Raw genomic sequence first — 7,068 nt, 5'->3', positions numbered from 1 at the left:
GTAAGAGGCTAGTACGGGGGCTGTGCTGTCAGCAAAAGGTGCCACCAGGCAGATCTCACCTGTGGGGTTGTGTCAGTGCTGATTTATTGCAGGGGCCTCCCTACTGCCGCTGCTCCCAGGGCCACTTGTTGCATCAGAGCCGAAATTAGAATTGTACCTCCTGGTGATACTGGCATTTGCTGCCTTAGACGCTCTTGAGGAAAACCTGGGGAGGGTATGAGCTTGTACACACCTCTTGGAGATGGAAATCACAGCTTAGAAAAGGTCCTTCAACTTAACCTGCTAATGACACATGTAAGCGTGGCTTCTCCATCTGACTGTCCCCAAACCGATAACACCACCGCGCACAGCTCTGCTGGTTTTAGCTTTGTTTTATTTTGGGTTCGTTTTATTTTAGTTAACCAACTGCAGATTGGCTGTTATTTTCTCTCTGAAGCCAGGGAAAGCAAAAATGTGCAATGCTTATTGAGGGTCCCCTGACTGCCGCAGCTCTCAAAGCGAGCTGCCTGCGTTGGGCAAGCCCTAAGTGGCAGCAGCTTTGGGGACAGTATGGGCACGTCCTCTTCACACCAACTGCAGCTTCATGGAGTGGGGGACATCGGACATGCAAGAGTCTCCTAAGCCAACCCCAAGAGCTTCGGGCTCTTAATCCAGGAAAACATTTCCCATGGCAGGGAGTTCCTGTATTCCTAGGGCTCGGAGCCTGCGGTGACAGAAGACCTGCAGTCACAGTGGTGTGAATAATTCCTAACCCTCCTCTGCCGTTGTAAGCAATGATATTTTTCCTTTTCTTTCTGTTGTTGTACCAAGGGCTTAAGGCAGACCTGCCTGCTGTTACTAGTGAATACACGAGTTATCCACCAGTCAGGAGTAAGAGCAGCGCCAATCCACTGTGTTTACCAACTCCATGACTACTGTGGAAAACCACTCTGGGTTTCACGGCCACGCCTTCTTCCTTATCAATCCAGAGGTGGCTAGGACGAATGATTAGAGGAAATGGCAAATATTATACATGTGCTACCGATTCTACTTTTCTAATTAAAACCAAACAAAATTAAGCCTGACACGATGCCAAGGAAAAAAACTCGGGTTGTTGAAAGACTATTAAACTTTAAGGAGAGGAATGTTACCTAATCAACATCAGCTATCCATGGCCTGCTGAAGACGAGGAAAACCTCAATAAACATCAGCAGTTCTGTGAGTGAACAAAAGGACTCTATTTCACTAGTTAAATACTTACTTTAAACTTGGTAAGTGCTGCGTGTTGGCATTGGTTGTCTCGGAGGGAGTGAAAATCTTCCATGACCGTGTTTTTCCCTGCCAGTTTGGTGGGTCTAACAGCCTGCTGTCATGCCCCATCCCGGAGATGGATAGATTTCAGTGGGAGAGAGTAATTTCTGGTTTGCGTAGGTGTTGTGGGCTCTTTGGTTTATACAGCACCTCTAGCACATGGCTGGGTCAGTGCTTAAGCACCTGCTAACCCTTTAAACTCAGGCTCTGGCCTCATGCTCAGGAGCCTGGAGCCCTACCCAGCTGGACCAGCGGGGACCAAGGAGGAATACTGCCACCAGGAAAACCAGACGACACCTCTGGAATTAGCCCAGACAAAGGTCAAACCCTTTGCAATACACTAAGAGGTGGAAAAACCCCTCTATTACACAATATTTCTGTGAGATGGCTGACGGGTGTGAATGTGTCCGTGTCCATTCCTGTACTTGAGATTTTTTTTGCCTGTTTCACAACTTAGTTTTGGTGGCTCAGAAATCTCAGACAGTTACACACTGCTTTCAAACTGCTACAGATTTCATATGAAAATGGTGCATCTACTTCAACAGGAAACTTTTAAATGAAAATATCCAACTCCTCAAAGCCCCAGCACTCAGACTAGACCATCCTCTTTCTGGAAGTTGTATAAGGACACTGAGAGAGCAGCCCCAGATCAAGAACAAGCCAGGCAGATTTTTTTTTAAAACAGACCTTCTGCATCCACCTATATTTATAGTCTTAAATGTATTTTACTTCCATTCAATAGCCTCAGAGGAAAGAGTAATTCACATTTAAAGCATAATATTTAACTCAACAAATATCCTTGAAGACCACATTAAACAAAGGAGTAACAGGCGACTTTACTAATGACCTTTATTTGCATAGGAACACAAGAATCAGTTGCATTTAGGACCATCCTTACCACCTTAATTGTAAGTACACCCCATGATAGGTTAAAGTGTGAAAAGCAATGGTATTTTATCCCCTGCCACACTGGAGCTGGGAAATGCTGCAGCTGCTTTCCTTACGTTAGGAAAACTCTGTGTTGTGCTCTTGGATGGTAATATTAGTTCTGATAAGTGATAAACATTAACAAACATGGGAACACAGGGAGAGGGGAGAGTCAAACACTGGGTGTTTGTAATAATCTTAATGCCCACATCAGAACCACCTGATCTATGGGAACTGGCAACTCTTACTGACCGCAGCTTTACAGATTTGGGCCCTTATTATTAGCTACAAAATTTGTCCTAGAAAATCACTGCCATAATTGGTGGAGTCAGTTTGGGATTTTTTTTTAGTATTTTGGCTTTTCTGACATTTTTCCTTTCAAACTGGCCTTCTGGCAGGAAAGAGTGAATTTTAGTGAATATAAAAATTAAAAGAAAATGTGGTGCAGGGAGATAAAGCTGGGTGAAAAAATTTCCAGATTTTACGCTTTCTAAGCAAATATTTTCCCTCCAACTCAAAACAATTATTCCCTTTGAAACATTATTTGGGTTTTGAGTTATTTCAATATGATACAAATTAAAATGATTTGACACAATCAGCGCAAAAGTTCTAAATACGATCCAACCCAATTTGGTGGCAATTATTAATTCAACACTCTTTTACTTTGGACTTGGGCCAGGGAAAGCTGTTGCAATCTCAGGCTTTTATAGAGAGGGAAAACTGTCATTGATTTTTATGTACTCAAATGTTTCCAGATTTTTCTGCAGCTTCCCTGCAGCCAGCTAAAGATACACGGGGGTCACCCTTAGTGATTCCTGTCTGGAGTGAGCTCGGTCACATAGAAAGCTGAAGTGGGGACACACTTAGAATCATAGAATATGTTGGGTTGGAAGGGACCTTTAAAGGTCATCTAGTCCAACCCCCCTGCAGTAAGCAGGGACACCTTCAACTAGATCAGGTTGCTCAGAGCCTCATCAAGCCTGGCCTTGAATGTCTCCAGGGATGCGGCCTCCACCACCTCTCTGGGAAACCCGTTCCAGTGTTTCACCACCCTCATTGTAAAGAACATCTTTGTTATATCTACTCTAAATCTACCCTGCTGCAGTTTAAAACCATCAGCCCTCATCCTATTGCTGCAAGCCCTTGCAAATACTCCCTCCTCAGCTTTCTTGTAGGCCCCCTTTAAGTACTGAAAGGCCACAATAAGGTGTCCCAAGAACCTTCTCTTCTCCAGGCTGAACAACCCCAACTCTCTCAGCCTGTCCTCATAGCAGAGGTGCTCCAGCGCTCTGATCATCCTCATGGCTCTCCTCTGGACCCGCTCAAACAGGTCCATGTCCATCTTGTGCTGAGGGCTCCAGAGCTGGACACACTACTCCGGGTGGGGTCTGACAAGAGCAGAGTAGAGGGGGAGAATCACCTCCCTTGACCTGCTGGCCACACTTCTTTTGACACAGCACCGGATATGATTGGCTTTCCAAGCTGCAAGCGCACATTGTCACCTCATGTCCAGCTTTTCTTCCACCAATATCCCCAAGTTCAACTTGGCAGGACTACTCTCAATCCATTCATCCGCCAGCTTGTATTGATACCGGTGGTTGCCCCGAGCCAAGTGCGGGACCCTGCACTTGGCCTTGTTGAACCTCATGAGGTTCACACAGGCTACTTCTAGAGCCTGTCAAGGTCCCTCTGGATGGCATCCTGTCCCTCAGGTGTGTCAACCACACCACTCAGCTTGGTGTCATCTGCAAACTTGCTGAGGGTGCACTCCATCCCCCTCGATGTCATTGATGAAGATGGTGAAGAGCACTGGTCCCAGTACGGACCCCTGAGGGACAGCACTTGTCACTGATCTCCATCTGGACATCAAGCCATTGACCACTACCCTCTGGATGCAACCATCCAACCAATTCCTCAGCCACCAAACAGTCCACCCATCAAATCCATCTCTCTCCAACTTAGAGAGCAGGATGTTGTGGGCGACTGTGTCAAAGGCCTTACAGACATCCAGATAGATGACATCCATAGCTCTTCCCTTGTCCACTGATGTAGTCACTTCATCATAGAAGGCCACTAGGTTTTTCAGCCAGGACTTGCCCTTGGTGAAGCTATGCTGGCTGTCTCAAATCACCTCCCTGTCCTCCATGTGCCTTAGCATAGCTTCTAGGAGGATCTGTTCCGTGATCTTCCCAGGCACAGAGGTGAGGCTGGCAGGCCGGTTGTTCCTGGGGTCCTCCTTTCTACCCTTTTTAAAAATGGGTGCAATGTGTCCCTTTTTCCAGTCACCAGGAACTTCACCTGACTCCCATGACTTCTCAAATATCATGGAGGGTGGCTTGGCAACTATATCAGCCAGTTCCCTCAGGACTCTGGGGTGCATCTCATCAGGTCCCATAGACTTGTGTATGTTCAGGTTCCTCAGGTGGTCACAAACCTTGTCTGCACTTACAGTGGGAGGGTCTTTGTCCCCCAGGTCCCCGTCTCGCAGTTCTTCAACTCGGGAGGTGTGAGGAGAGAGGTTGCCAGTGAAGACCGAGGCAAAAAAGTTATTGAGTATCTCAGCTTTCTCCTCATCTGTTGGTACCAGTTTGCCATTCTTGCTTATGGTGGGGGGGGGAGGATACACTTTCTTTGAGTTTTCTTTTCTAGTTGACATACCTGTAGAAGCCCTTCTTGTTAGCATCCCTTCCCAAGTTCAGGTCCAGCCGCGCCTTGGCCTTCCTGACCTCATCCCTACATACCCAGCCAGCATCCCTATACTCTTCCCAGGACACCTGATCCTGCTTGAACCGCCTGTGCAGTTCCTTCTTTTAGTTTGACCAGCAGGTCCCAACTCAGCCATGCTGGTCTCTTCCCTTTCTTGCTTGATTTCTTACACCTGGGGATCAAGAGCTCTTGTGCTCTTATGGAAAGCATCCTTGAAGATCTGCCAGCTCTGTTCTGCCCCCTTGTCACTGAGGACTGTTTCCCAGGGTGTCCCATTGACTAACTCCTTGAAGAGCTGGGGGTTTGCTTTCCTAAAATTCAGGGACCTGACTGCGCTCCTTGTCTGACGTGTATCCCTTAGACTGTGAACTCCATCAGTGCATGATCACTGCAGCCCAGTCCCGGGGGAGGGGACAGGAAGTCCCCAGTTGGGAGCAGGCTGAGGCATCCCCATCCGGTGGGTAAGCAGTGGTACCATAATCGTGTTTGGGTATTCCATTATCTGTGTTATTGTTGTTTTCTTGTTCCCTTTGCTGTTCTGTTAAACTGCCTTTGTCTCAACCCACCAGTTTTGCCTTTTTCTTATGATTCTTCCCCGTGGGAGTGGGGGCGGGAGGCAGTTTGAGAGAGTGGCTGCGTGGTTCTTTGTTGCTGTCTGAGGATAAACTAAGACAGGGGGCAACAGCTCCACCCCTCCTTCCTTGCCTGTCCCTTCTGAACAGCTTGTAGCCATTGATAGCCACGCTCCAGTAATAGTATACGTCCCACCAGGTTTCAATAATGGCCGCTATGTTGTAGCTTTCCAGCAGCATGGTAGCTTCCAACCCTTCCTGTTTGTTGCCTATGCTGCATGCATTTGTATGGCACTTCAGCTGGTCTGTTGGCTGTGTCACCTTCTTAGAGGAACACCCCTTGAGGTGTTTCACAGGTGTTTCCCTATTGACTCTGGCTACCTCAGAAGTCCCTGGCTCATCTCCATAACACTTTAACTGTGATGCAGTGTCCCCAGCATGTCTTGGGGCAACAGGTCAAAGACCTTTGCTAGTGCCCCATCCCTCTAACCCTGATGTGTTATTCCACTGCTTGTCCCATTTTTGTGCAAAGCAGATGGCTCCTGGCCTTTCGTCCAGCTGAAGGCTCTTAACGCCTGGGGTAGCACACCTCCCTTTGGGTTTAAATTACATAGCAGCCATCCTGCTTTCCATATGAAGGTACTGTGCTGTTCCAGTTTCCCTCCTATCACTTCTTCATTTCTAATCTGCTCATTGGACACAGCGCTTGACTCTATTGACAAAATTTATCAGAGTGCATCCCTTGGTGGTGCATACTGGTCAATAAATATGGTAACATCCTAACAGCACTTCTAAAGCTTCTAAAAGGATTTATCCGTATCTGTCAACTTAATTTGAAAACAGAAGTCTCTCGCTAGAGGCTCAGCAATTTCATTTCAAGGGATGAGTGTCTGCTGGCAAAACCATTCACTGTTGTTTTTCTTCTTCTTTCCTGTCACAGAAATTTGATCAAGAAAACCTGGCAACGAGAACACTCTCCGATTTCGATCTCATTGTGGCTGACTGGGAATACCATCCCTTCGGCACCCTAGCACAAAAAAGGCAGCTGGTTTAAGGGTCTCAGTCTGCAATCTGGCTCCTATCAGGAGAAGACCAGACAAGGGCTGGTGGCTGCATCATGAGAGGGTTTGATCTGCTCTTCTGATGAGAAGGGAATACTTCTGGTTTGCTTAAAGCCAAAGCCAGAAGAGGCAGCAGGAGCGAAGCCAACAGCTGATGTTGAAAAGCAGGAGGATAGAGAGCAGATGCAGGCGTCTTTCAGCCTCACCACCAAGTCACCACCTGCAGCGCCCCGGAATGAGCCACACACCAAGGTGAGCCCGCAAGGAGCTACTGGACAGAAAGGTGGGAGCAGCGCTGCACCAGATGTCCCTGGTGCCTGCAGGAGGCAGCCCTCGGGCAGGGAGAAACAGCCTCAAGGACAAGACCATGCCCTCTGTTATTACCATTTACAACTTCGGGCCTTTCAGCTCCACGAACAACCAGCCTATGGTCTGTCCATCAAGGCAAAGGTACGTATAACAGCAGTAAAGCATGTATAATACCCAGGAGACTGATATGGCAAGGGCTTAAT

Source organism: Larus michahellis, chromosome 1, assembly GCF_964199755.1.
Source record: "Larus michahellis chromosome 1, bLarMic1.1, whole genome shotgun sequence".
NCBI lineage: Eukaryota > Metazoa > Chordata > Aves > Charadriiformes > Laridae > Larus > Larus michahellis.
The sequence above is the reverse complement of the archived record's forward strand: the minus strand, read 5'-3'. Positions refer to the sequence as shown.